At 42.0% G+C, this 20325-nt stretch overlaps 1 protein-coding gene and 1 long non-coding RNA gene across 2 annotated transcripts in view; one reads left to right on the top strand and one right to left on the bottom strand.

Annotated features, from left to right (window-relative positions):
• S1PR2 (sphingosine-1-phosphate receptor 2) overlaps positions 1-1371 on the bottom strand; it is a 63614-nt gene extending 62243 nt beyond the window's left edge. Inside the window, exon 1 of the mRNA XM_087956940.1 lies at positions 1145-1371. The gene's annotated coding sequence lies outside the window, so the exon portion shown is untranslated. The remainder of the gene's footprint in view (positions 1-1144) is intronic.
• Positions 1347-17784, top strand: LOC148132348 (uncharacterized). Its single transcript, XR_015747867.1, has 5 exons — positions 1347-1792; positions 6690-6840; positions 7366-7662; positions 9276-9438; positions 16991-17784. It is a non-coding gene; the product is annotated as an uncharacterized LOC148132348 (long non-coding RNA).
• Positions 17785-20325: the final 2541 nt, after the last annotated feature.

The following is a 20325-nucleotide window of genomic DNA, read 5'->3' on the forward strand; positions in this document are numbered from 1 at the left end:
GTTGGTAAAAGCTAACTAACATCCCCAAGATTCTGCCTAATTATCCTTGTCTCCCGGTACTCAAGAACAGGATTTGGAACAGGCCAAAGCCTATTAATTCAACTTTGTTTCTCACAGTGGAAAACTGGATGGCTCTGTGTGCTCCCAAGCAAGAGGGAAAAAAGTCCTCTCCTGCTCCTTTTCTGCTATTGGTCTTTGGAAACCTGTGCCCTCAATTCAGAGATTCCCGGGAATCTTGAAGACTACCTGACGAGTATCCACCACTTGAAGCCACCTGACCATCCATAGGGCAGCCCCCAAGGTTTGCTTTGTTGGCTATTTTCGTCTATTGTCTGCTACTTGTGCTTGGAAAGCCCTTGCAACTGGATCATGTCTATAAGGCTAATTGGATGGAACAGGACTTTTGAAAGAAAAGGTGGGGAAAGAGCGCACTTCTTTTTTCACAAAAGCCACTGACTTTTCTACAAAGGGATAAAAGCAGCTGCATGCATTACCATACTCACAAACCCTGCAACTGGGAGACAGAAGCCCGGTTCCAACGCAGGACCCCCTGAACCTCCAGCAACAATAGCAGCGGCCAAACCCAATCTACGCAAATATAACATCCAAGAAATCAAAGGCGTTAATAACGGCTATATTAGACCTTTCAGAGATTTCTCCTCTCCCGCTTTTGCTGGGGGTGTGGTTGTGTACATGAGAGCATCCGCTCAGGAGGGGGCGCCTTAAAATGAGAAGAAAGGATGGAGGGGACGTTTGAAAGAGCAGCACCACTACGGAGGGCGGGCGCGACGGCTCGGCTGTCCCAGCAGCGGGGGGGCGTGGGAGAAAAAAAACAACAACCCAGCGAAGGGTCTGCGAAAGGGGGCAGCAAGAAGCGAGGGCAACCTGGCATAGGTTAGGCTCCAGAGGCCGCATCCCGGAGCCGAGGACAAAAGTTGCAAGCGGGGAGGAGGGCTTGGGGACGAGGAGAAAAAGGCGCTTCTCTCTGGCCAGGAGGAGCGAGGAATGCCTGGACTTCCACAAAAGAGGGAGCTGGAGGATGCAGAGGGAAGAAGCCACCCCGCGCTTGGCGGGACGGCGGCAAGCAACGAGAAAGCGGCGAATCGAGGAAGAGGCGAGCGCCCCGCGTAGCCGCCGGACTCACCTCACGGCTCCGGTAGGCGCTAGAAAGAAGCGGCGGCGGCGGCGGCGGCGAGGTCTCCCCTCAGCCGGCTGTCGAAGCCCGAGCGACGTCGGCAGCAGGAGGCAGCCGGGTCGAGCAGAGGGGCTGACGAGCAGCCTCCATCGCCCGCCTGCCTGCCTGCCTGCCTGCTTGCTTGCCCGACCTCCCGCCCAGTCGTCGATGCGATCCAGCTGTGCCTTGGATGCAGCGGAAAGGAGGCGCGGCGCCCGGCGGGCTCAGCGGCGCTTCCTCCGGCAGGGGGTGCGCCCCTTTCTTCGACTGCCCGCCCCTCTCGCTGCCTTGGCTCGCAGCGAGCCGGGACAGGACGGGATTCATGGGCTCTTCCTTCTTCTGTCTCCCACCCCGCCGGAGGCAGCAGATCCGCCATAGGCTGAGGGGCTGTGAGGAGGGGCGCGGGGGGCAAATTCATCTCTCCCAAAGGCCGCTTATCGATAAAATGTAAAACGCCGAAGGATTCAGATATCAACACAGAATAACGCTATCCCCACACAAGCCCCCGACTACAAAAGGTGCCCTTTCTGACTACCCCCACAAGTGCTTAGCCTCCGCCATAGACGCTGGGGAGAGGAAGGATCCAAGCGCTAGCAACCAACACAATGACCCTCCAAGGTAGGCCGTGATAAACTCTCAACCTGGAAGGCCAAACTCACCCGGCGAGTTGCAGGTAGCAGCAAGGCTCGAACTTACTAGGGAACTCCCTGGATCTTGGTTCAGCCTCGGAAAGGCAATTTTTCGGAATTAAATGCGGAAGGGGGAGGGGCGTTACGGAGAGTTGGGTCTCTCCTTGTTCATTAAAAAAAAAGGCTTAATTGAAAGTCTCATATGGTAATGAGAGCGGTCAAAAGGGCAGAAGCGGGACTGGAGAACAACTACTGGCGGCAACAGCCTCACTTATATTAACTGGATCGCAACAGGCCCTTAGAGACCAATTTATCGCTCCTCCGTTTATGGGGAAATAATAGGCTGCAAAACGATAGCCGCGCAGCCTAGCAGTTACTTGTATTGTACTGGCAGAATGCTGAAAGCTGCTTTTCCGTGCAAAAGAAAAAGGAAAGGTGCCTGGAACAGTAAACGTTACTCTTTTGAGTCTTTTTCAAGGTGGGGAAACAGAATCTGACGAAATCCCAGTCAAAGGGGATTTGTTCCGAAGCCAAAACCAAATATCAGCCCACCCGAAGTTGGGTGAGCAATTGGGGAGATTCCACCTCATGAAAACTTGAGGGAAGGATGAGTGGCTGAATGAGTAGTGGGTTGTTCTGCGGACAGGCGATTCTGACTTCATGATTTTAGTAAGGCTTGGTCCTGACGATGCTCCAAAGTAACAATCACACTCGAAATGCTTTCTATTAGTTCGCCTCCCCCATTGCAAAAAGAGCTTTGCTCTGATGTTCTAGACTAGATTCTGGATTCCTGGATTAGTCGTGGCATAATTCCTAGGAAAAAGCTGGATATTGCCCTTATCTTTGCTGCTGCCTGCTCTACTTCCAGCAGCCCATCTTGCCTTTTATTGGGTTGCTTGTTTGTTCAATTTCTCAGTCAATGTCTCTGGGCTCCTTACAATTCAACCTCTTGGTATTTTCTGTGGGTTTGATGTCAGATGAATAGAGCCTTCCCTTCATTAATCATAGCTCCTAGCTAGGGAGATATGCCTATTTATTTATTAGTTTTTATGCCACTGAATCTCCCAAGACTTCCAGCAGCTAATAACAATAATAACATGCAATACAAATAATGAAAATGTGAAAGCAAACACACGATTGATGAGAACCCTTTACAGCTAACCCTTCACTTACAACCATTCATTGAGTGACCATTTGAAGTTACAATATCACTGAAAGAAGTGGTGTACAAGGGAACCAATGGAAATTCTGGTCCCAACTGGAGTTGTAAGTCAAGGACTACATTTAATACCTAAATGTCTTCTGGAAGAGTTTCATTTTAAACCAGCTAGTTTAAACTTCCAAGGAGAGGCTGCCCCAAAGTAGGGGGGCATTTTAAAAAAAAAGATCTCCTAGCTCAGCTCCCCAGAGAAGACAGTCCTTCAGGCACTTGGGCTGTATGTAATTTTCATACCAGCAGGAAGATACTTGTTTCCCTTTTTAGAAAACCTGAGCTGGATAAGGTATCTAAACATTTTTAAGTGAGGCCCACCTGACTGGCTGTTTAGTGCATGAATTTGTTAAGAGAAATTGTAGGCATCCTTTTGCAACAAGAAGTATGTACATCAAAGTCATTGAAAGTCCAGAGAATACTTAATTCTGTAAAACTTACATTACATGCCATTTCTCCCCTCCTTTCTTCTTAAACCCAGCCTCCAAAAATCACACTATTTCTTCCCTTCAAAAGAGGAAGAAAGGGAGAAGCTTCTTCCTTTTCTCCTGTTTAACCAGAGTTAATGCTAACATTGCATTAGAACTCATTTTCAGTGCCATGGTTTCGTTTAACGGATGGAACTAGTCCTTTTCACTGCTGAATCATCCCATCTATACATTTTCGATTAGGGAGAAAAATTGCACCCAGATTCGGGTTATTAGGGGTGTGCTTGTCCAGACAGTTTAGAGTTAATAGGATTTGGGATAGTTAGTTAGGAATTGAGAGCTGTCCCCTTAAGGGAATGCATCATGGTAAAATGTAGTTAAGGTATCCTGGGAAATTTAGTCCATGTCTTGTGGTCACATCTGTAATCCTGATTGGTCACTAAATTGACCCTTGTTGGGTTGGGGGAGGCTCCCTCACTCTTGCCTGAATCCATTACCATGCAGCCGCTTCAATCATTGTGGGGGTGAGAGTTTATTATCTTTCTACACCATAATGCAGATATGCAAAGGATTGGACATTAAGAAGAACCTTGTCATAACTGTGAGTTGGTAAGGATGCCTGATGAACCAATAAAAAGACTTTGTATGGATGCTTTGTGGAGTTGCTCTGTCTGCTTTATACCCATCCAGAGAGTAATAAGCAGAGCAAGAGGAGGTAGCCAGAAAAGATGGAAATGCCACAAGTTATTTTGGAAATTCATTGTCAACCTGTCCCTTAGGCAAGGCAGCCAAGCGAGACAAATGTTGCTGACGATCACATCTGGTTTTCTTTTCATCATTGAAATATCACAGTCCAGCTCAATAGCCCTGTTCCTCAAGTGCAGCAGCAAATGGAGTTTCCAATCTAAGTGTCTGACTCAAGAAGAAGAATATCCTAATTCTTGTATTATCAAAAGCAACACATCTTACACATGCCTCCTTCCCACAATACATATTGAGACTTACTGTAGTCTTGCTTCTTGGCAATGCGTAACGGGAGAATATAAGGGAACAATGCTCAGGAGATATGTATGATGGCTGTAGTTTATTCCAGGATACACACAAATGGCCTTTTAAAATTCTTTGCCAAATTTGTGGGTCATGTTTGGGCATGGCAAGATAAAGAGACTTACCCAGAGTTAGGTATTTTTCTTAATCTCTGTCCACCATTTTTCATGATTGGCTCATTTTCTAACTTTATCCCTTTTTAAAATTAATTTTAAAAAATTGGCAGGAGCAGAGGCAAGGTGGGGAAGGCCAGACTCTGAAAAATTTGGGGGCTACAAAGCTACAATTTCTAACATGGTGTTCACAAATAAAGAGCTTTGGGTAGAAGACCAGAGAATGAAATAATACTTTAGAAAGTGCAGTTTTATTTGTTCTTATTACAAGAGCTGCATTTTAAAAATACAACAGGGGAATCTTTGAATTCTAAACAAATTGCTGTGTTTAAAAATAAAATCTTTGAAGTTGGCTGGCATAGTGTATTCAGTAGACTAATATAAATCCAATCATCTTTGGAGCTGCATCACGAACTCGGTAAGAAATGTCTGTTGAATATTTTTATTATTTTGTAAGTATTTATTTTACCATACTTCTACCATGCTCCAGTCAAAGCAACAACAACATGATGTTAGACATCTGGGTTTTTCCCTTGTGATTCTGCCCCACTGATTCTTTTAAAAGGAAGTCATGGGGAGAAGGACTTTTTTTAAAAAAAAAAAATACCCCAATTCCCCGAAGTTCTGAGTTTCATAACCAACCTGAGGTACAACATATCATTCTGATAAACAACCCCACTGCCATTAGAATAGGAAATTTTTAAAACACAAGAGAAACAGCTGGTAACCAGCTGCACTTAGAAGACCAATTTCAGGGCACTGATGCTGCTGAGGTCTGCATCAAAGAGAAGTTGAGAAAATAAACAAAACTCTGGTTTTATGGGAAGTAGAGGCTTTATAAAACTGGTGTAGCATGAACTATAGATCAGCTTATGGAAAGGGCTTTATTGTTTTTGTTTTTTATTTTTTTAATTAAATTTTTAATTTTAACTTGTTATTACATCTCTTTTTTTTACTTTTAATTTTTTTTCAAGACAATAATTTTTCCAAGGCAGCTTTTATAATAAGACAGTATCAGCACAGAATCGATTTTGGTGATATACCAATCAATAAAATCTAAGTCCTATGTAAACACTTTTAAAATCTATATATTCCACACTGTTTTATGGATGTTTTATATGTTCCCCTCTCAGCGCTGTCTATGTAATTAGATATTGAGCCTATAAGACAGTTTGTAGGTGTACTACAGGTAGGTACAAATTCATACAAATTCAGGTTCTCCTGCTGAAATTTTAGAAACAGCATAACTTTTGAGGACAGGAAATATGATGTCCTCCTTATCACCCTCTTTATGGTACTTCAGAAGTGGTGTTTCCTGTCTTGGGCTGGCTCAGGAAGCGTTTTCTGATTTGTCTGCTTTGTGGCTCATTTTGGGCAACTGCTCAACTTGGTTACTATGTGCTCTGGCAAGAATGTTTCCCTCCTCTCCAATCACTGCTCATTGCCACCCATGGCCATTTTCTTTACAAGTTCAACAGTGGGTGAAAAGCTGGGCATAGGTGTGTTTTTTTTAGCCACTACATTGAAAAAAAAAGTGTTTAAAAAAGCAGTACAATAAAAGGATGGATTTGTCTTTGTTTGAACCAGGTATTAAAAAAAAAAAAAAAATTTAAAATTTCAGCTACTTTCCCTTTTCAGCCCAAGAGATAGGAAAAATGGTTAAACTAGGATATATGTATCTTCCCTTCCCTCCTTTAAACTAGTCCAGTAGAGACAAAGAAGCAGACATATCCACCCTAGACTTGCAGAACATCAGGTCATCATAGCAACCAAAGTGAATTAAGCTGGCTTAATTTCCAGCTGGTTTACCATAGTTTTAAGCTGTAGTGGAGAAACATCTTCTGGAAGCCCACCCAGTCCAACTCAGAATCAATATCTGAAGTAACAAGCTTATATTGTCCCTATAGTTTAATGTGATGAAATCCATGGAAGGATATATTTGTAGGAGGTTGCCACAGTATTCATGCTCTGCTTTTGGGCTCCCTGGAGACATCGGTCAGATTGTTCTTATGATACAAATAGCAGACTAGACTTTATATGCTTTTGGTTTGACTTAGGTATATCTCTTCTTACCTTCTTCTGGTCCAGATTCCTGAATGGTATTTCCAGGGTTGTTCTTGCACTATGGATTATCCCTGATGATATCTGCAGTGGCAGCTGGAATGTCCTCAATTAGATGGACCCTGGTATCCACTCAGACATGCCAAGTTCTGACATCAGCTCTGGGCTGAAGACCAAGGTATTCATACTGTGGAGAAGTCAAATGAAGGGAGACAGTTCAGTTCACAGTCTCTGGGAAAAGCAGGGGCAGATCAAGGCTTAGTTCTATAGCCGGTTTACAATACCTTAATAAATTAAGGAATTTATGGACGGGAGATGTTTCTATCCTGATCTATTGGCAAGGCACTTTTCCATGTTTAGAGACTTTTGAGAGCTGTATTTTACATTTTGCATCAATGGTATGAGTCCACACTATGCCAAGAGAATTGTTGGAAGGAAATGGCAATCAGGGGCAGACTCCTGGCACTGCTCACTATCTCAGGATACGCTCCCCCCGCTTTTCCCCCCTATGATAATAAATATAGCTACTTAGGTAGATTGTGTAGGAGGAGTGGCAGGGTGGTTGAGAAATATTTTTAAATAAAATGCTAAAAATAAACTTCTGAAAATGCAAAGGAAATGAAAACCATACCAAAGATCCTGAAGATAGTATACCAGATGTTCTTGGCATTTTATACACTTCATTTGTCCTTTTAAAACTGAGGATTGAGCAAACCTCAGTGACTAAAGGCCCAAGTACATCAGCAACTCTCACGATTCTACCCAGCCTCCCCCCACTCCTTTTCAGATCATTCCAACACCTCAAGCAATGCTGATAAAATCTGCAAAGAACTTAAAGGAAGTCTTTTTCCCCCCAGGGATTTTTAAAAGGACACTTCCAGTTAGAGAGAGATTATTATTTTACATGTGTTTAATGGGTTATCAGTGGTAGCAAAATAGCTTTGCTTGGAGAAGAGTCACTCATTATTTTCCCCTGTGACACTGAAGTCTCAAACAAAAGGTAGGAGCAATTCAGGTTTTCCTTCTTGTATCAGTGATCGTGATATCTTTCCCTCCAGATAAGTACCGTATGTAATTGTGTCCATTTCTACCTGTTGATCCTGATTGTACTTGCGGTCTTTTATATCTCTTTTTATTACTTTATGTTGCTGGTCATTGACTGAATAAATAAACACACTTCAAATTTCCTTGTATCAGTGAGTACCAAGAACAAGCACACAGCATGTAGTCTAGACTGAGATGATGATGGTGACAGAGTGTAAAACCCTGATTTCCCTTTCAGAATTCTGATTTGAGGACTGTCCTACCTCACCCACAGTGTGACCTTTTTCTTAAAAACATATTCATAGGGTGGGTAAATGTGTGAGTGGTGAGTCAACTCTGAACAGATAGTGCTGATTATAGTCTATTCTCTGACTCCCACTCCGCCATGAGCATTGCAGGTTCTTGCTAGCCCCATGGCATGGTCAAGGCTGCAGACATCCTGGGTGCCAAGACATCAAACATCACGGAACAATAGTTTCTCGTCTCCGTATGGTTGGGAAACCCCCGATATTGGTGGTATCAGCCTGCTCACCCACACAGGAATAATAGCTGCAAGGTAGAGTGGCAGTCACATTGAGAAGGAAATGCTGATCTTTCAGAAAAATGATGTCATGTCAAGATGCTTCCTGCACCCCAAGCAAAACCGCATTAGGGGCTGCACCTCATTCCTAGATTAATGTGAACGAATTGCTGCCCTGCTCACACTTTGGAACATTTCATTGTCAGAGCAGTGGGACAGCAGAATCATAATCGACTGCATGAAAATTCATGCTTACATCCACATGTGCATGTTGAAATACCTTTATTGTGTAATGCAACTTATTCTATGTAGATACGTTTTGATTTTTTTTTTTAAATTCATTTTTTAGTAAGGAATTGCATGGGGACTTGGACAGGTGTCTGGCTTGCAAAAATTGGGTCATATTCTTTCTAACTATAAACTGAAAAAAAATCCTAGTCTGAGATCAAAAGGTGCCTTGACACAAAGTTCAAAAGTGCTTTCCATGGACCTACTTACTCAACCCAAGATAATGGAGAGAAAACTCCAGACAGAGGTTAGAATAAACTATTTTAGGACTGCAAAACTCTCATAGTTCTGCTTTGCAGGTGGGATCTTGGTTGCAAATCGAATGCATGCCTTCCTTCAATTTCTCATCCCAATAAACTATCCTATATAAAAGTAGGATGGGCTCAGAAAGAATGAATGTTTCAAAATCCCACTTGTGCTTTCAATGACCAAGGTGGACTTGAACCTGGCTCTCTTGGTCTACCACCTAATTCTTTTTTGCGTCTGTCAATCAAGCTGCCAGTCTTTGCATGGATATCGGCATTTATTGGCTAATAATGGAGAAGCTGATGTCTCTCGAGCACTGGTCAATCTTAGGCCACCTTAGCCAACTTTTCCCCCAGTTTAAAGGAATTGTTTTCAGCTCTTGCCAAATTGGTTTTCAGAGCTTGGCTGGGATAGAAAAAGACAATGTGAGGATTTAAATACACAAGGCCGTTTTCTATCTGCTCAGACTGCTTGAAAAATGTTGTGGCTGCCCTTTTGTTCTTGATGTTTTGCAGGATGGAGAGAAACTTTGCCCAAAGATGTGAAATCCCCCAAAGTCAGCAGATGCTCAGTTTCTGATAAGCTGGATCAATCCTAGCAGGAACTTCATAGCTCTTTTTTCAGATGTCACATCAGAATATCTTTGGCATTGACACAGGCAACATCGACATGGTGAAAGTGAGTACAGTATAAGCATCCCAAAAGAGCTAGGGGGAGGAGGCGGCTTAACTTATGTTCTATTCCCCAGTGATCCAAAGAGACTTGAAAGTGCATGGATAATATCGTATCCTTGAGAGCAAACAGGGAGACATTTAAGTGTCCTACATTATATTTGGTTGAGGTGTTACATGTGCAGCAGGACGGGAGTTATACTTAAATTATACAATTTATCTTCATTTACACAAATAAGCTTTTCTTGCTGCAGAACTTACCTTCATAGTTGATGGGGGGGAAAATCAGAGAACGCAGACTTGATTATGTTCCATTTTACAGATAAAGAACTGAGGCTAAGTGCAGGATTATCCTTCTGTAGTAAAGGGAGCTTTTGGTTTTTTTAAATTGCCCTGGCTCTCTGCCTTCACCTGTGAAGACTCTCCAGGCACAATCAACTCATTCTTGGATAAAGACCTGCAGCTGGTCACTTCTCTTGAGGTGCCCTCTTGATTAGGATGATGGGATGCATCCAGGAAGAAAGAGCCCGACCCCAGTGCCATTGACTGAGGCCCTGTGTAAATGTCTGTAGGAGAACAATAGGCTCCTAGTGTGCCTGTCTGCCTGAGGGAAACTGTTCATAGGAGTTCAATAAGGGTGTATGTGGGGCAGAGAGAAAGAGGCCTCTCTTTTGCATGGCCCACATAGGGGAAAAAAGCCCTACACTGTGCATGCATGAAAAAATAGGGTCAAAGCACATCGTTTGCTGCTCCAAGAGGCTTCCCCACCAGAGCTGAAAGGCCCAGAATCTCTTGCCACAACAAGCTAAGGCTTCCCCAAGTCTAGAAAGAGCAGCTCTCCCAGTGTTTTTCACCCAGCAGTGGACATTCAAAGATAGACTCCTTTTCTGTGAAGAGCATTGGTGCTCAACGCTGAGACTACACAGTAGAGGGAAAGCTGTGCAAAATGGAAGGTGGGATTTTTAAGAATCTCTGAAGAATAAGAGGTGACCCTTTATCTGGTTTTGAGAGATGCAAAATGTTTTCAGTTCGAAATCCACTGCATTAAGGCCAGAAAGCATGATTGGAATAAGTGTCTTGGTTTGACAAGCAAATGGGTTCGCACTGTACTGGATGTAATCCGTCTGATGCAGCAGGGATCTAGAACAGAGTTCCAGAACTAAGCTGCAAGATTCCAAATAACCACTAGAAGACGCCAATTTATTCCATTGCTCTCTGCTACCACAGGGTGGCCATCTGGAGCTCTGCAGATCTGACAGTTGTGGTGTAGAGCAGGGGTCAGGGGGGGGGGGGGGGGGGGGGGGGGGGGGGTTTGTAAAAATGCCGTCGTGTGGAAGGAAATCGAAGAGCAACCAAGATGTTGGTTAGTCAGCCATAAGCAACCAACTTTCTCCTTAGGCTGAACAGGCCTCTTAGTCTAAGGCCAAGGGAGATGACGCACATTCATATCGTATCTGCAGAGACTAGAGCTACACACAGGATCAGTAAGATGTGATGTAAGTAACTGAACTCTGCCTTTCAGAATACAGATAGTGGTTCTCCTGTTAAAAAAAAAAAGTTCTTCCTGGAAAGAGACTCCTGGTATTTGTAAATCTAGATGAGAATGTGAAGTCAGGCTTTTTTGGGGAGAAAGAGAGGTTATATGAAGAGAGATTTCTTAAAAAGCTGAAACAAGAAAACCATAAATTTGAGGTCCAGATTCTGTGATTAAGCCTCTTGGTGTGGCTCTGCTGAGCTTGTAACAGTTCTAATTCTGTAATTCATTAAGCTAGATCTGCTTTCCTGTGATCACTTCTTCTTCTCAACAACTATGCAACAAGGGGCTGTGGTCTTTCACTAAAGGTAATACATGGAAAACTGCTCTCTTTGTCCTAGTGTAGGGCTTCACAAAATCAACATGTGTTTAGATGAGACCAATATGGAAATGGTGTTCTTCTCATAGCTGTCGCTTTCTTAAATGCATGCTCATCCTGGAAGGAAAACAATTTTTTTTTCATTCTCTGCTTATCCTGAAGAATTTACTCCTTTCATGCCAAAGTTGATTTTTTTTAAGTCAATAAGCTGGAAGTGGATTTTTCATTGGTGATTTTTGCACACAGAATGACTCTATTATCTGTTCTTCATGGTCCCAATACTTCTCTAATGCTTACTCACATGTAAACAATGTTAAATTTAATTAGCTGCTTCCTCTCTAAACCATTTTATTTTTTTGTCATTTAGTACAGCTGACAAATTATTCCTGTTCTTCTGAAAAGGGCAAGATTTAAATCAAACATTTCATTTCATCATGTTCTTTCTTTTCAGCTGTTGTGCTTTTTATAGCATCAAACAAAACAAACAAAAAACAAACAGCCACCCACAAAACAAAAACAAGATAAAAAAGAACCATAAATGATCCCCTATCATTGGGGGAACAAGAACCCATGTTAACAAGCTATTTGTCATCAATTCCATAAATGCTAAGCAGAAAGCAAAACCAAAAAAGGAAATAATGATGAAGCAACTTTTAAAACTGCATGGATGTTTTGCCTATCCAATCAGGCAGCTGGCATTACATTGTATTTTATTGCAAAATCATTACCAAATCAGGTTTAAACAAACAAGAAAGTAATGCAGCTGTCTGTAATGAAGATATCTGGATTTTCTGTAAAAAGAAACTGAACAAAGGCTAAGAAATCCTGGATAACCTCGACTCATTTTCCTATTCTATTCCTAGTATCGTAACTTTAAAAAGTAATTATTCTAAGAAAATTATTTCAGTACATTTTCCATGTGATTTCAGTTTTGGATTGAATCAATCTTCTAGATAACCACATCCGTCCCTTGGACCAGAGTTGATTAGTGACTGCTTTTTTTTTTCAGTGACACAATATTAATTATCTAGTCACCCAAGCAAGTGAGGTCAAGTCCAGCATGCAAACTAAGGGCAGTCCCACAATGATAGCCTGAAACTGCTGTTCTCCCATGACGAAAATTGCTGGAAAGTCAGCTGGCATAAAACCCTACAGTTCAGATTTCAGTCCATGTCTCAATATTGGTTTAGGTGAAATGCATTAAGCTGAGGTCCGTTAAATGAAGGGTTTACTGTCTGTCTATAATTCCATGGAAAATCTAGAATGCTTCCCACTTTGGCACAGAAAGAAAATCTTCTGAGATATTGATGTAAAGTAACAGATATTAAAAATAAAAATTAGAAAGTACTGTGCTAGCAATTATTAGGAGAAATGCAATAGACATCTTGTTATTTTTGTGCCTTTGAATCAGTTTTGACTCTTATTTGTTTGCCTGGACAAGTCCCTGTGTTTTTCTAGGCAAGGTTTTTCAAACGAGGTCTGCCATTGCCTCCTTCCTAGGGCTGAGAAAGAATGACTGGCCCAAGGTCACCCAGCTGGTTTCCTGCCAAAGTGGGACTAGAGCTCGCGGTCTCCTGATTGCTAGCCTAGTGTCTTAACTATTAGACCAAACTGGATCCTACAATAGACATCTTCAGAATTTGTACATAGCTATTTGGAAGCGCTTCTGTAATTGTGGATTTGATAGTAGATTCTCCAATATCTCTAAGGAGTAATGCTTGAATGATTCTTTGCAAAGTTATATGCCTCTAGACACTGGGACTCTGGTTTCCTTTGCAGTTCACACCAAAAGCCATAGCAGACAACTTGTTTTGAGGATCTCAACACCACCATCCAATCATGATTTCCCCCTTCCCCTCAACCATTCACTCTTCCTGCACATATTATTTTTCCATAAAATCATAGAATAAACAGGGCTGGAAAAGACCTTGGAGACCATTCAGTTCAACCGCCAGCCCAAGGCTGGAGTCCTTATGCAATCCCCAATGAATGGTTGTCCAATCTTTTCTTGTAAACCTCCACTGATGGAGCACCCACAACTCCAGGAGGGAAGCTGTTCTAGAGGTTAATTGTTCTAACTGTTAGGAAATTCCTCATTTCAAGGTTGGATCTCCACCTGATGAACTTCCATCCCTTGCTTCTCGTTCTGTCCTCAAGTGCTAGCTAAGGAGAGAGTAATCAATGTCCCCTTCCTTGTGAGGCCCTTCAAGTATTGGAAGACTGTTATCATGTTTCACCTAAGCCTTCTCTTCATTAGGCTAAACATACTTAAGTTCCTTTACCTGTTCATCGATTTAAACTCCAAATCATCTTTGGAGATGTCATCTTTGTTGCTCCTCCCTGAACTCTTTCTAGAGCCTCAGCATCTTTTTTGTATCATGGTGCTCGGAACTGTTAGCAGTATTCCAAATGTGGCCTCACTGGTGCAATTTGGACCAGTACGACCACTTCTCGTGATCTGCTCATGCATCCTAGGACTGCATTAGCTTTTTTTGGCAGTGACCACACTGCTGATTCATACTTAAGCTGTGCTCTACTAGGACACCTAGCTCCCTCTCACATATTGAGCCAGGTAGTGCCCATTCTGTACCTGTGCATCTGGTTTTTCTTCCCTAAGTGCAGGGCCTTACTTTTCTCACCATTGAACCACAATGATTTGGATAAGGACCAATGCTCAAGTTGATCAAGATTCTTCTGAATCTTAAGTCTCTCTTTCAAAGTGTTTGCAATTCCCTCCCAGCTTGGCATCATTGGCAAATTTGATGAGCTCTCCTTCAATCCCCTCATCTACCTCATTTATGAAGAGGTGACGTTTATTAATATGCTTCTCCCCATTTCTCTTCTTTCCATAACCAAACCACCTCTATGTATTTCTTTTGTAATTGTCATTGGCTTTTGTATTTAATCCATATTTGTTCAGTCTGATCTCTTCTAGTTTACCACATATACTTCCTAAATATACCATTACAACTGTGTCCAACTTATTTTTATATTTCTCCTAATGTAGTCAGTTTTCATATCTATAGATTGTGTCCCAATGTAGTCAGTTTTATATGTATGTAATCTGCTTCTGGGCCTGGAGGCTGCTGAAATGGTGTGTAGCACACTTTTATGGTATACCACCACACTTGTGTGCATACTCTTGTGGTGTAGCACACTTTTGAACACAAATATTTTGGTTTATTTTGACATTCACTCTTTTGCCACATACCCCATACACAATTTCTTTCCACCAGTTTTTGTGCATTTAATTTTTCTATATTACTTTCCCCATCTCATATATATTAATCAGATATACAAGTTCAGAAAAGATGTGCAGTTCCTCTTTGGATATGGAAGTGACATCTGCACTCCCAGTTTGGAAGCATGGAGTCTAGCACAGTCAGGGCATGTCTAATAGGACGAGCTAGCACGCAACCCTGTTTTACCCCATTGGAAATGGCAAATGCAGCTGATGTATCACTGTTGAAAAGAACGTTCCTGTCATTCTATTGTGGAATAGCTAAATCAACTTCACAAATTTCTTTGGGCATTCATAACATCTCAGGATGATCCAGAAGGGCTCCCTGTTTACAGTGTCAAATGCCTTTGTCAGGTCAATGAATGCACTTCTGGACATGCCTTATGGCAAATATCATGTTTGCAGTACTCTGTTCTGCTGAAAGCCACACCACCTCTTGGAGGTTCCTTTTTGAGATAGTGCCAAATTTGTTTAGGAGGATGGGGGCAAAGATCCTGCTTGCCCTGGACAGCAGTGAGATGCCTTGAAGTTTCCACAGTCTGATTTCCTTCCCTTGTTTTTATGGAGACCCACAATGAGGAGATCACAGAAGTCATCAGCTGTCTCTCCTCTGTGGACTAAATGTCTTCCAAGATGTCTTGAAATGTCTGCAAGGTATTTGGACTAGTGCTTTGTAGATCTTAGCAGGGATCCTATCCTGCCCTGTTGCTTAATTTGACCTCATCCGCAAGATCACTTTTTTGATCTCATTACTAGAGGGAGGTATGTTTAGGGCATGCAAGATTGGCAGCTAAGGAATTTGCTGTAAGACATCATGATCAACTATGGATGGCGGATTGAATAAGTTGGAAAGTGTTTAGTCCAGCAGTTTTTCAGTCCTTCCTGGTCTTTGACCAAGCTTGACTCATTAGATAACAACAGTCAAGGGGAGCATTCCCCGTACCATAAGGACCATACACTGATTTTATGGCACAGAAGAACTTCCTGACAGCATGCATGTCTATATAGTGTTCCACCTACTCAACCTTCTCAATTCATCCTGCATTCCTAACAGTTCCACCTGTGCTTTGGTGCTTAAACTTGTCTTTCTTTGAGATGGATGATGGATTGTTCTGCCAATCTGCATAAGGCCTACTTTTTGGCTGAGGGCTGCTGAAATGGTCTTGTGGTTTCCATCAAGCCCGATGATGTGCCCAAGTTCTCAATACAAATACACTTGTTGAAGTCTGCATAATGGCATCTTTAAACTGCGTCCGCTTTACAGAACAGGTTCCTACAAGTGATACATTGCCTGAGAGTTTTGCATCAAGTATGTCTTGGAAGAATTGAACTTGGTCTAGGTTTTGTAGTCTGCCAATGTTGAATTATTTTCTAACTGTCCTTGATTGTTTATGATGCAAAGGGAGTGTGTTTATTTGGACCAGCCTGTGATCTGTTCAGCACTCAGCACTCTGCGTGGCACGGGTGATGGTGATATCTTTACGTATTATGACATAGTTAAATAGGTGCCAGTGTTGGATCTGGGATGCAAAGAGGTAGTCCTGCACTTGTTTGCAAGTCTGAACATTGTATCAGTGATGCATAGATTGTGTTCAGCACATTTGTTCAAAAGTAGCAAGCCATTACTAATTAGTTTTCCCACATCATGTCTCCCAAGAACTCTGTTCCAAGTGTTACTTTCTGTCCCCACACTAGCATTGAAATCACTCAGAATCACGAGTTTGTTGCTGGCAGGGGGTTGTTCAAATAATCTTGTTTAGGTCATTGTACAACCTTCCTTATCTTCATTGGGACTCATGAGAGTTGATGCGTAGGCACTGGCAGTGGTGATATACTACATCATGCTGAGCAGAAAGTAGAACTTCATTATGTATTCATTTATTCTAGTAGGTAGGATAGAAATGTTCTTCCGCAGGCAGTTTTTATTGCAAAATCATCTCTGTGAGTCCTGTTGTTGGTCTGTGGTTTCCTTTTCCAAAATAAACACATAACCACTCTTTTGCTTCCTGTAATGAACTCTCGTTTCCCTGCTCACTCTCGTCCGCCTGCTCACTCTCGTCTCATTGAGTGCAGTAATGTCAGTGTTATAATGGCAAAGTTTGGCTGCTATGAGGATGTTCGTCTTTCAGGCTATGATACCTTGTCTCAATCCAGGATAGTCCAGATGTTCCAGGTTCCAAAAATGAGTTTTCTTTGATTCTGTTTTCTTGATTCTCGACTGCCAAGGAGATGACCTGCTGCCTGTGGTTAACTAGCCAGATGTTGTTGTTGTGAGGAAGACAAAGTTTAAGGTACCTTTTTAAAATCTCTGCCTCATGTGACTGTGAACAATGCTACCCTAGAAGGGCTGCTCCAGGTATTCAGATGAAGGACAACTGGTCCAAGGGGCACACACATGAAGTTTTATAATTAAACTGCCAGTGGCCATCTTCACCTGTTGCTTTGCCACTCCCCCATTATTGCAGGACTCCACAAATTGGTTTTGGACCAGGAGGATTTGCAGGTGAGTTGTAGATGAAGATGAATTGCACAACAGATACTTGTGTGATGGAGTTTTAAGTGGAACAGCTGTTGCACAGAGCAGTTCTACTCTCTCGGCAGAAGAGACCTTAATCCAGTGGCACAGAGAACTATTACATCTGGAGACTTCTCCTGCTGCAGTGGATGACCAGGACATGTCTTGTCACGCTCTTAGCAGCACTCCACAATGCCTGCTGGGCCTGCTTTCTTGACCACTGGATTGTTGTTGATCAGTCTTTGCCAGGACTGATTTACACGCTGGGATAGACACCCATCACTAATAATACGGTATGAAATAATATGGTATACAAAATTATCTATTTGCTCTAGTTTATGTATAACCTGTAATAGCCATTTTTGCTTTCTCTTTAGCCCCATAATTGCCCTGGTCTTTGATCCATCCATTTTCAGTTCCATTTCAACAGATCATCCACCTATCATTAACAGCAATCATTTGCATTACACATGTACATTGCCATCCCCAACCAGAATTTCTAACAGGGAGAACCAACATGTTCAGTCATTCAATCATTATTTATAACAGAGGCGGGGGTCCCACTCCCAAGGCCCAGTAGGTTTCTTGAAAGCCTTGGATGAAGCCCCTAGACTGGAGAGAGTTCCAAAGTGACATCATAGTCTTGTAAAAGGGGGAAATCAAGTATGTTTTCTAGATTTCTTCCCTTCTGAATGACAAAGCTACATTTCATTCCCTATTAAAGGTATCTGTATAAATGGCATGAAATCACTTTTTCTTTTTCTCTCTGCCAAGCCCAATTCATTTTGAAGTCTGGGCCCATTAGGCACAGTGCTCAACAGCCAAACAGCCTTGATCTGGGAGAAATGTCCTCCCCATCACCTCCAATTTAGAAGGAGGCAGTCTCTAAAATTTTCTGCAGCAGCAATTACAGTCTGGGGAGGGCCAGGAGGAAACACCCCCCCCCCAAAGGGAAGGGGTGATAGGGAAGGAAAAGGGCCAGCAGGGACATTCCTGGAAATTTCCTCTTGAAGTCACAGGTTGGGGGTGTTTCTGGCCAAGCAGGTAGTTTTTCCCCTCATTGTTAGTGATTGGAATTTAGCTGTTAGGTGCACTGGTTCGCACACAAAGGCCTTTTGTGTTTGTATTGAATGGCAAGACCTGAAAGACGTATTTTTTTCCTAAGCATCGGCTAGAATAGATAATTTGATACGGAGACACTTTCCCACCTGACCCTTGTCTTAGCTCACAAACACCATTTTCCTGCCACTGTGTTTATCTAGCAGTAAAATTTATTTTTCAGAGCTCTAGCTGAGACAATTCCCAGCAGCAAAAAGGAACAGGACACTATAGCAGGAAGAATTGTATCCAGAATTGAAAGGAGGAGCTGTTTTGTTTTATATTAGGTGAACATGGACTTCTGGTTATTGTAACCATATTGCTCAAGTAAGGTAGGATAATCAACATCTGAATATATATATATATATATATATATATATATGTATATGTATATGTATATGTATATGTATATGTATATGTATATGTATATGTATATGTATATGTATAATCTTTGGTTATTTGGGTTTTCTCCCGTATAAAATTGGAAGTATCTAGGTGACGTTTCAATGAAGTATCATTCATCATCTTCAGGCTTGTGTCTTCAGCTTTGTGCTTCTCGCTCCGAAAAGCACAAAGCTGAAGACACAAGCCTGAAGATGATGAATGAGACTTCATCGAAAGTCGCATATATATATATGATCCACAGACAGACTATCCTTTTCCATCTATTCAGTCTGACATTAATTCACCTAAAGTTTTTAAAGTATTGCTCTCCTTAAGCACTACGTCCACAAGATCTGGTTGTTGAGGTGCTGGGGTGTGACCCCTAGTGTGGATTTTTATTTTAATATATGAAACAAAGGTGACTTAGAAAACAATAGAATAGTTGAAATGCTACAGCGCTCTTCAATAAACATTGGAAGCACTCCTATACACGTGTATAAGTGTGCATTGTGCGTTTGTCCTATTTGCTACAGTTTTTGAGTGCACGTGTTTTATAAATGCTCCTGACCACTAAATATTCCTGAGAATAGCAATAGCACTTTGACTTATATATACACCACTTCACAGTGCTTTACAGCCCTCTCTAAGCAGTTTATAGAGTCAGCATATTGCCCCCAACAATCTGGATTCTCATTTTACCAGCCTCAGAAGGATGGAAAGCTGAGTCAATCTTGAACTGGTGATATTCGAACTACGAAATTGCAGGCAGCCGATAGTCAGCAGAAGTAGCCTGCAGTACTGCACTCTAACCACTGCGCCACTGCTTAGTTTCTCTTGAAAACACTTAGCTCCTGACCCACAGTGAAAAGACATTTCTCCCCATATATATTAAAATGAAGGGGGAGATGGCGATGGGAGAAATGGCTAGTAGTACTTGGTTAGCAGTAAGTGAAACAAAACCAGCTGAGAAGGAAATAATCAGGCTAATAGATATGGGAATGGTAAGCAGACCTAAGTTTATCTAGGCCAAAAATCTGGTTTTAGTGCAGGGTTTGGAGTGGTGGGAAAAGGGTGATTCATTCATTCTGCTGACTGGTTTTTGGTCCAAATCTCCCTCTGCTTGAGTTTCCAAACTTCAGAGCAATAAAAAGAAGAGTTTGTAGTAATTATTTTATCATTTCCTTGTGGTCAATAATGCAACTAGGGAGTACAGTAGTGTCATCATAACTTGAACCAACTGTTTGGATTAATTGACCCTTTTTCCTTTGTTGCTGCTGCAATTAAATTGGAATGTTTTCTTCCTTGGGATTAATTAGCACATGTGTTGTCTTCTTGTCCCATGACATCTTCCCCACTCTGAAGGAGAACAATATGTCCTCTAACTTGCTCTGCTGATGTTATTTTGCCTTAGGAAGGTACCCTTCACCTTGGCTGGTTTTATGATGGCTATAATTTCCCTGCATTACCTAAAACAAATATTGATTACGACACTAACTATAGTAAGCTGTTTCTGTCATTCAGCTGCATGAAGGCTAGAAATCTGGCTACCAAAATCCTGCAGGATAGCAACATTTTCTACCAGTAGCCTTGCCAAGGAGTGATTGTTTGGATTTTGGCATTTTGGATCAAATGACCCCAAGCTGTGTTCATTTTTTCACTTGTATCCTGCCTTTATTATTTTTACAAACATATCCAAGATGTCTTTCTCCTCCTATTTTCTCCTCAATAACCACCCTGTGTGGTGAGATGGGATGAGAGAGAATGATGGGCCCAAAGCCACCCAGCTGACTTGCATGGCTAAGG

This window comes from Notechis scutatus, chromosome 2 (assembly GCF_049901735.1).
Source record: "Notechis scutatus isolate UNSWTSFEM ecotype Mainland chromosome 2, rNotScu1.2, whole genome shotgun sequence".
Lineage (NCBI taxonomy): Eukaryota > Metazoa > Chordata > Lepidosauria > Squamata > Elapidae > Notechis > Notechis scutatus.